The sequence below is a fragment of the Giraffa tippelskirchi genome, chromosome 11 (assembly GCF_054371585.1).
Source record: "Giraffa tippelskirchi isolate mGirTip1 chromosome 11, T2T-mGirTip1v1.2.pri, whole genome shotgun sequence".
NCBI lineage: Eukaryota > Metazoa > Chordata > Mammalia > Artiodactyla > Giraffidae > Giraffa > Giraffa tippelskirchi.
In genome coordinates this window covers 116267628-116278032 of record NC_137285.1, presented here as the reverse complement: position 1 = coordinate 116278032, position 10405 = coordinate 116267628, and the positions used below count along the sequence as shown (strand labels likewise).

Sequence of the window (10405 nt, the reverse complement as noted above, 5' to 3'; positions counted from 1 at the left end):
CCAAAACTTGAAAAGTTCTCATTTTCCACCATAAAATAAAAAATTATTTTAAAATAAAAATAGTGCTGAAATGTTGATCCAACTGCCTTTTAAAAGGCAATTGCCTTTGTAAACAGGTTTCACAGGCAGGAGTCATTTGCACTCTGGAGTAAACATGTCAGTATGACCTGTGCTTGGCAAGCATGCCCTCAGCTAAAAAGCACTGAAAAATTGACTTACTTTGGTTACACTGTGTAAACCACTAATTTGACCAATCATGAACTACACAGTTGAGCTGATTTTCCACACTCATAGAGGGGGTAAGTCAGCAGAATAGTTGGAAAAGAATTTCTTAAATTGTTATGCTTCTCTAGACGGGAAGTCACCTCGAGGGTAAGTAAAAAGAATTCTCACTGGAGTGCACATTAATTTTTTCTCTGCCCGAACAAGTCCTAGAATTCAGTGATATGTTTATCATATACATAAACCTGGACAAAGAATCAGGTTAAAGTAATTTTTAAACAGTTCTAAACTCATTTTATAAACAGAAGGGATCTTTTAATATATAAAACCTAGGATAATTCCATCAAAAGAATCCACTTTTTCTTGAATTTGAAATGTTTCTCATGATTTTTAGGGATGAATGCAAAGAACAATATTCACTTTTCAAAGTTCTGAGACTATCTTGAAAATTTTGTTTAAACAGTCAGGCAGAAAGCTTCATCTAAACAAAGCAATAGTACCTAAATTCCTTGGGCACATTTGCTTTTGAAAGGAATATCCTTTACTGTGCTTCCAACTGTGGCTTTTACCAAGCAATTTAAAATCATTTTATGTATCGAGAACTTCTAGGCCCCTTAAGCTGGGAGAGGGGAGTATTCAAAAACTATTCTGACCTTGAGGAAAGGAAGAGTCGGAGGGGAGAAAAGACTGCATTCAAAATAGGTATTTTAGAGACTTCCCTGGGGATCTAGGGGTTAAGACTGTGCTTCCAATGCAGGGGCGACAGGTTTGCTCCCTGGTTGGGTAATTAAGATCTCACCTGCCACTCAAACAAAATTGGTATTTTAGCCTCTTTCCTTGCTGACACTACTCTCACAAACATGGTGAATGTTCCTAAAACCCACCAGACTTTCTATAAGAAATGTGGCAAGCACCAACCTCGCAAAGTGACACAGGACAGGAAAGGCAAGGATTCTCTGCCTGCCTAGGGAAAGTGGCATTATGCCAGGAAGCAGAGTGACTATGGTGGCCAGACTAAGCTGATTTTCCAGAAAAAGGCTAAAACTACAAAGAAGATTGTGCTGCAGCTCAAATGCATTATGCACAACTACAAGAGAATCTTGGCTAACAAGAGGTCCAAGCATTTTGAGCTGGGAGGAGATAAGAAGAGAAAGAAGCAAATGATCCTGTTCTGAGCTTCATAGTTTGTTTTATTATGAAGACAGTAGAAATTTAAGATTGTTTACCTCAAAAAAAAAGGTATTTTAAATATACTGTGATATACTGACATGGAGAACAGAATTGTGGCTGCCAAGGGAGAGAGGATTGGGGGAAGGATGGAGTGGGAAGTTGGGATTAGCAGATGCAAGTTATTATATATAGGATGGATAAACAACAAGGTCCTATTGCATAGCACAGGGAACTATATTCAATATCCTGTGATAAACCTTAATGGAAAAGAATATTTTAAAAAGAATATATATATATTTATGTGTATGTAACTGAATCACTTTGCTGTACAGCAGAAATTAACACAACATTGTAAATCAAGTATACTTCAATTTTTCTAATGTAAAAAAATAAACTAGAATACTGTGATACATACTTTCTTCCAAAAAGAAAGGAGGAGAATGGGGCAACAGAGGATGAAATGGATGGCTGGCATCACCGACTCAACGGACATGAGTTTAAGCAAACTCCGGGAGACAGTAAAGGACAGGGAGGCCTGGCATGCTGCAGTCCATGGGGTCACAAAGAGTTGGACAGGACTTAGTGACTGAACAACAACAAAACTGAATATAGTTCAATACCAAGCTAATTTTGGAGACAATAAGACAAATTGAAAGGAGAGAGTTTCTTGAACGATGTTAACAAGGAAGGCTTCTTGGAGGAGATGGGACATGAAATAAAATGTATATTTTAAGTCAGGCAAGAACATTTAAACAAAATTCTGCCTTTCTGTTCCATTTGGGCCTCCTCCCTTCCTCCCTAATGTGTAGTGTGCATCTGCATTACAAGTTAACCGGAGCTCCTCAAAGATGGAAATTCCTACTCGAACTTTTTAAAATTTTTTTCTTCTTTCTTCTGATGCTAGCAACATAACTCCCCAAAAGATTCACATTCCTTCCCAAGTCTGTAGGCAGTTGTAACAACTTACTGCTCAATTTGTACATGTTTACCTGGACTATGCATTTTTGGTGAATGTTATATAACATATCAGTATATCATTTTGATGTACAATCCTTTGTCTCAAGAATGTATATGACCTTGCCTTCAACTTCTAACAGGTCTCAGAGCTTCTGAGAGTCTGTCTCCCAGGTTCTAATCCTCAGTTTGGCCCAAATAAAATTCTCTTTTTTCTTCTTAATGTGATTTTTAATTGAATATTTGTCAACAGACACATGATGAATGTCAAAGAACTGGTAAGTTTTAATGCTGGGATGTGGGCTTCCCTTGTAGCTCAGCAGTAATGAATCTGCCTGCCAATGCAGGAGACTCAAATTCAACTCCTGGGTCATGAAGATCCCCTGCAGAAGGAAACAGCAACCCACTCCAGTATTCTTGCCTGGGAAATCCAAGGAACCGAGGAGCCTGACAGGCTACAGTCCATGGGGTCAGACATGACTTAGCAACTAAATAACAACAATACTGGGATGTACTCACTTGTCACTGGCCTTTAAAGAGTGTTATTCTTGCCATTAAGATTTTGCTTGAAATGGTTCCCACATTCTGCCTATTCAAATCCTACCCATTTCGAAGCCACTTCAAAGTCCATCTTCTTTCCTTCCTTCAAGAAGAATCTATAACGTCCTTAAAATAAGAAGGGACCTTGTGCTTCTTACCTTTGGGGACAATAAGAAAGAGAAGAAGTGAAGACTTTGAGAGTCTGTCATCCTATCTGAAGTGAGAAAACCCCAAGGGATAGAGCATATGGTTGCAGTTTCCAAAGTAGAGTCACATGCATGTTGCCCATCACTTTATACCTCATCTTATTTCTACACTGATCCCAGGAGAAAGATATGACCACCTGCCTTGGCCTCCATAGCTTTGACAGATTACTGTACCCACGTCATAAAGCTGTTCTGAAGATTAAAAGAGTTTCGGCATTTCAAGTACCAGAACAAGCAAACATTCAATACCTCTTAGTTATTACTATTTAATTTCCAGTAGGGGAAGTAAGGGCCAATCAATCAAAAATATTAAGTAACTTGCTCAGTCATGCCAGGGATACCACACACTTAAGGATAATTCCTATGCTAATGTGTTGCCTTGGGAACTCCCAGACCAAGAAGAAAATGTCAGATATTCAATCTACCTGATATACAGACCCTGTGGTTGCAACTTCTTGAGGGAGGTTCTCCCACCCCTCTCCCACTGCTGCTGTTGCTGTTGCTGTTGCTGCTGCTGCTGCTAAGTCGCTTCAGTCGTGTCCGACTCTGTGCGACCCCATAGACGGCAGGCCACCAGGCTCCGCCGTCCCTGGGATTCTCCAAGCGAGCACACTGGAGTGGGTTGCCATTTCCTTCTCCAGTGCATGAAAGTGAAAAGGGAAAGTGAAGTCGCTCAGTCGTCCGACTCTTAGCGACCCCATGGACTGTAGCCTACCAGGCTCCTCCGTCCATGGGATTTTCCAGGCAAGAGTACTGGAGTGGGGTGCCATTGTCTTCTCTGCCTCTCCCACTACCAGCTGCAAATTTTATACCCTGAGACCAGACTATTATCTGTATTGGTGGGATTTTTTCCCTTACCCTCTTTTACTTAGGGAATAGCCTTTTAAGTCTTCTAGCATAAGCCCAAAACCTCTATGTCTCTGTGAGTATTAAAACTCAATGCCCTGAAGTAATGGAAAACAATCCTACTTTTACCCACCACTATCTGGGTAGTCTTAGCACAGGCTTTGATTTCTGTTATTCAGATTAGTAGATCTCTCAGCGGTGCATTTACAAGGACATGCCATACTATAATGTTCTTATTGTTTGTTTGTTTTTTTTAATTCAGCATATCTAGGTTATCTAGCAGCATATTCAACATGTCTAGCATAAGGATTTTCTGGTTATTTCAGTTTGCCAGAACTAAGATTTCTATCATAGTTTTTCTTTTTTACTGACAATAAAATTATTAATAGTTCTGTTGATCTTTACATTCCCAGTTCTTATCTAAGGGAGTATTTTATATAGTTTTAAATTCCTGAAAATAGGCTCATGTTTTAGAGATGAAAGTTTATTAAAAATCTAGAGGTGGGGGAAGAATAAGGGGGAAAAAAAAAAACCTAAAGGAAACTGTGACATAGATCATAAAACAACTGCCCAGAAAAATGTAATGACAAACTATAAGCCTAAAAAGTTTTACTAATGATCAGGTGTCCCACTACTTCAGAAACAAGCCTTATTTTTTTTAAATGACAAGGAAAAGCACAACTTAAAAATTCACCTGGGAACTTCCCTCATGGTCCAGTGGTGAAGACTTCACCTTTCAATGCAAGGGGCATGGGTTCAATCCCTGGTCAGAGAACTAAGATCCCACATGCCTCGTGGCCCAAAATATCAAAACATAAAACGGAAACAATATTGTAACAAATTCAATGAAGACTTTAAAAATGGTCCTCATCAAAAAAAAAATCTTTAAAAAATAAAAATTCACCTGCAAAGACATATCCTATGATAGGCTCTGTTAAGGCCTGAATTGTGTCTTCCCATAATTCAGATGTTGTAATCCTAACCCCCAGTGCCACAGAATTTGACTTTATTTGGAGTTAGATCTTGAAAGAGGTAATTAAGTTAAAATGAGGTCATTAGGGTTAGTCCTAATCCAATTATGACTGGCATACTTAAAAGAATAAATTAGGACACAGACACACTCAAGGGAAGACCAGGTGGAGACAGAGGGAGAAGATACCATATCAAGTCAAAGAGAGAAGAATCCTCAGAAGAAACCAGCCCTGAAGACACCTTGATCTTGGACTTTCAGCCTTGAGAATTATGAGAAAATAAATTCCTGTTGTTTAAGTCACCAGGTCTGTGGTACATTCTTGTGGCAGCCCTAGCAAAGGAATACAATTTCTATTCTTTCTTAATAATACATACAAACTACTTAAAATATATCCCTTTGTGTCCTGCTATTTAGGGGGCAGGGTGGAAGGGAGACTCAAGAGGGAAGGGATATATGTATACATACATCTGATTCACTTTGTTGTACAGCAGAAACTAACACAATGTTGTAAAACAATCATACTCCCATAATAAAAATATAAATAAATAAAAGATATCTAATTTGAGATCTCAAATATTCTTTACCAAAAGATCAAATATTTCAATAAGTACTATATTTGATCAACATGTAAAACAGCTCACTCTTCAGAATGGTTAAATATACATATTTACCAACACTACAACCAACCACAGAATCAACATCAGAAAGCTGAAGAATCTTAGCAATCTATTTAGAATAGATAAAACAAAACCTACACTGACCAAATACACTAACTGCTTTACCTTGATCTGGTCCACTCAAGCCCAGCGTGGAGCCTGGCATTTGTGAATGGACTTTGCACACTCATTGTCAGCTGAAGGAAAATCTCTGTACTCACTACCAAACTAGATCTGCAGCTTAAAAACATCTAATTTCAGGCTTCCCTGGTGGTCCAGTGGTTAAGAATCCACCTGCCAGTACAGGGGACTCGAGTTCAATCCCTGATCTGGGACAACCCCGCCCAAGGTGCAGAGCAACTAAGCTCACACTCCACAATTACTAAGGCAGTGCTCCAAAGCCTGTGAGCTACAACTACTGAAGCCCACGGGCCCAGAGCCGGTGCTCCACAACAAGAGAAGCAACCGCAGTGAGAAGCCCTATGCACAGCAATGAAGATTCACCACAGCCAATATATAAATAAACACATCTTTTTTTAAAAAAAAAAAAAGTCTAATTTCACCTGCGTCTGCTACAGTTAGGGAAAAACAAAAGGCTGCTTGCCACTCTCTGTATCAAGTTATAGTTTAAGTCCCAATTGCTGCCTCATGATTTTCTCTCCTTCTAGTCTTCTAATTCCTTACAGAACCCCTTCCCCTACCTGCCTACTGCATATGCTCCAGTTCCTCATAGCTTGGTCCTGGGCCCTCCCTTGTCACTCTACATTCTCACTCTAGTTTATCTCAACCTATCCCATAATTTTATATTTCACCTATATGCTAGCAGCTTTCAGACTTATTTCTCCAGCTCTTAGAAACTATCTTGTAAGCTCCAGACCTGTATATTCAACAGCCTGTCTGATATTTGTCTCAGAGATGTGAGAGACAGGGCAGGCAATACATCTGAAACCCTACTAGGGATCTGCACTTGCCCAAATGTGCTCCTCCACTAATCATGTGTGTCTTGGAAAATGACACTGTCACCCAGTTGTCCATGCCAGAAACCTGGAAGTGCTTCCTGACACTGCTTTTTCAATGACCCTTGTATCCAGTTCATTAGCAAAAGAAGTGAAAGTGAAAGTCACTCAGTCGTATCCAACTCTTTGTGACCCCATGGACTATATATATAGTCCATGGAATTCTCCAGGCCAGAATATTGGAGTGGGTAGCCTTTCCCTTCTCCAAGGGATCTCCCCAACCCAGGGATCAAACCCAGGTCTCCTGCATTGCTGGCGGATTCTTTACCAGCTGAGCCACAAGATTATACACACACACACATACACACACATGGAAATGGAGAAAAGTGAAGAGATTATATTTATATATATCTACCACCACCTGCCTGCCTGCCTGCTAAGTCGCTTTAGTCATGTCCTACTCTTTGCGACCACTCTTTGCGACCCTATGGACAATAGCCCACCAGGCTCCTGTATCCACAGGATTCTCCAGGCAAGAACACTGGAGTGGGTTGCCACGCCCTTCTCCAGGGGATCTTCCCTACCGGCATCTCTTATGTCTCCTGCATTGGCAAATGGGTTCTTTACCACTAGCGCCACCTCCATCACCTTAAACCTGTTCCTAGCAATTTATCATATGTTACTCGGACAGTAGTTTTCTAAGTCTTCTGCCCACATCCTCTCAAACACTCTCTAATCCATTCTCCACAATGTAGCCAAGACAATCTTTAAAACCACAAAACAATTCTCTCTTTCATAGACACCTATTCATTGATATATATACATCACTTCGAACTTTTCAGTTACATTGCACCTAAGATAAAATCCAAACTCCTTAATCTACTTTATGTCAAAAGAAGTCTCATGGACACAAGCATTATAAAAAGTATTTCCTTAGAAAAATACTTGCAAAAGTTTACAAGTGAGTTAAGGCTTTATTAGGACTGGTTCATCAAACACTCTTCCCTCCACCCAAGGTTATAAGGTTTATAGTCAGCTGATCCATGACTGAAGAAGAGCAGTTTTCTCATATGACTTCCATATTCCCCCAAATTCGTGCATATTTTTAGACTTGCAAAAGTCAGCCCTGCAAACGTCATTGATTGAGTTGTTTTTGTTAGGGAATCAATAACATGGGAAACATTGAAGGTTTCATTCACTTTAGAGACCTACAGATAGTGTGACACAGATTTTGTTTGTTTGGTTACCTCAGAATGCAATTGTTTTGTTTCTTTCTAACTGTGATGTCTACACTTACATTGGAAACAGGGCAAGGCACCAGTTTTGTTTTACATGGATAAACCAGGGCAGGATAAACCTGGGCAGGATAAACCAGACCATGCCTTCTTATGTCTTCAGCCTCAACTTGTGCTACTCTTCCCAACAGTTTTTACTTTCCAGCAATGACTTCCAGGTTCACAGAGCTCTTCCCCAGCATACTGCCCCTTCTGTCTCGTATACACTCCACTTTAGCCTTTACCTAGCCAAATTTTACTCATCTTCCCAGTGGCAACCTAAATATCACTTCCTTCAAATTCCACTCTAAATCCAGCTCTCATTTTATTCAATGATAGTGTTCTGCGCTGTCAGTTAGGATGCTGTTGATTGCCAGTTACTGAAACACCAATTCAAATGTGTTGCTAGGGTCTTTAAGGCCAGGAGGGTTTGGGCAAGAATAATAACACTCATTACTAAGTTTACTTTTGTCTAATGCTCACTTTATAAACCTTAAAATGTATTAAACAGTATTTCCTGAAAATACAATACAGTATCCACTAACCATACATGCCTACTGAATACTTGCTGTTGCTGCTGCTAAGTCGCTTCAGTCGTGTCCAACTCTATGCGACCCCATAGACGGCAGCCCACCAGGCTCCCCCGTCCCTGAGATTCTCCAGGCAAGAACACTGGAGTGGACTGCCATTTCCTTCTCCAATGCATGAAGTCGCTCACTCATGTCTGACTCTTCGCGACCCCATGGACTGCAGCCTACCAGGGCTCCTCCGTTCATGGGATTTTCCAGGCAAGAGTACTGGAGTGGGTTGCCATTGCCTTCTCCACTGAACACTTGAAACATGGCTAATGCAACTAAGGAACTGAACTTTAAATTTAGTTTATTTTTAATTAACTTAAAATTTTAACTTTAAACTGATAATTGATTCAGTTACTGGAAAACTTATAAGTATGTGGATCATTTTTTTTTTTTTTTGGTTGTGCTGTGGGTCTTGCAGGATCTTAGTTCTCTGACCAGAGATTGAATCACAGCCCCAGAAAGAAAATATCGAGTCTTAACCACTGGACTGCCACGGAATTCCCTGGATCTATTTTCTTTTCAATGCCAAATTTTATGAAATTTAAGTACAGGTCCAATAGTTCTAATTAAAATTAAGCAACTGAATTAAGTATATAAGTGTAAAATACATACTCCATTTGCAAGAATTACTATGAAAAAAATGTGAACTATCTCAATTTTATATTGATTATACATTGAAGCTATATTTTTTATATATTGGGTTAAACAATTTTATTAAACCAATTTCATCTACTTCTTTTTATTTATTTAATGTGCTTACTAGAAAAATTTAAATTACCTACATACCTAGTATTATGTCTATATTGGACAACTAATCAAAACATAAATTTAATGAAGTTTCCACTTAAAGGTTTTGAGGGAGGTGAGAGGAAACACAAATATCAAACTGGTATTTTTTTAAAGATAGATGTGTAACATGCTGAAGCTGGATTGGAGTTTGGGATCAAGAGTGGATGACATATTGGATAAACCAGGAATTTATTCCAGGAAAGTGAGGCTATTGGTTTGGTCTAGAATGGAGGTTGTGGAGATGAAGCCCATACATATAAGAGGCACTAGGTAAAATTGACAGTGTTTACAAATCTATTTCATCAGTTTCTTCTCTGGTTCACTCAAAACACTGATTACAAGCTAACCTAATCACATTCTATAATTTAATGAAAACATTAATTAAAATGTACTTAATCAAATTCTATAATCAAAACGTTGATTACAAATTTAATCCAATTCTTCAACAATTTTATTAAAATCACAAATCTAGCAGATTCTCATATGCTTCAAAGACCAAAAAAAAACCCCAAAACAAAACCCACACAAAATACATGAACTAGCACAATGATTACAGAATTCACTGCAACGTTTCTATTTAAGCTGGTCACAAAGGTAGTACAGATATGACGAACGAAAAGTAACTGCTAACTGAGCAACCAATTTGGGTTAAGGAATGAACCGATTGTCTCATTCATGGTAATCTAGATTAGAAAAGGAGACTGGCCAGGCCCACCTGGCAGAGGACTAGTCCGGGGCTCGGGGGCGGAATCAGGCTCAGGAAAGGATGGCTATAATTGGCCAGAATTCCCATGCCAGTCATGGCCTACAAGGGCTTCCCTTGTAGCTCAGTCAGTAACGAGTCTGCCTTCAATGCAGGAGACTTCGGGTTCGATCCCTGGGTCAGGAAGATCCCCTGGAGAAGGAAATGGCAACCTACTCCAGTATTCTTGCCTGGAGAATCCCATGAACAGAGGAGCCTGGCAGAGTCGGCACTACTGAGCGACTTTTCACTTCACTTCACCCATGTCAGTCAGTGGCCAGGCCCTGAATCCGAGCCGCATTCGCCCCTAAGGTGGGCGGGGCGGATACGCCCTCCACCTATTTATCCCCGCTCCTGGGCAGCTTCAGATTCAATAGCCTCACGTCCTCGGAGAGGTAGGGCTACGAATGTTCGAACCCTCCTTTAAAATCGGGGAACCTAAGCAACAGGAGGAGCGTTCCCAGCGGACAGGCCCTCCCGCGGGGAAAGTTTCCGGGGC

The 10405-nt window shown here is 40.0% G+C and overlaps 1 pseudogene; it reads left to right on the top strand.

Moving 5' to 3' along the window:
* Window positions 1-1082: 1082 nt before the first annotated feature.
* Window positions 1083-1397, top strand: LOC145527378 (large ribosomal subunit protein eL42-like; annotated as a pseudogene).
* The last annotated feature ends 9008 nt before the right edge of the window (window positions 1398-10405 follow it).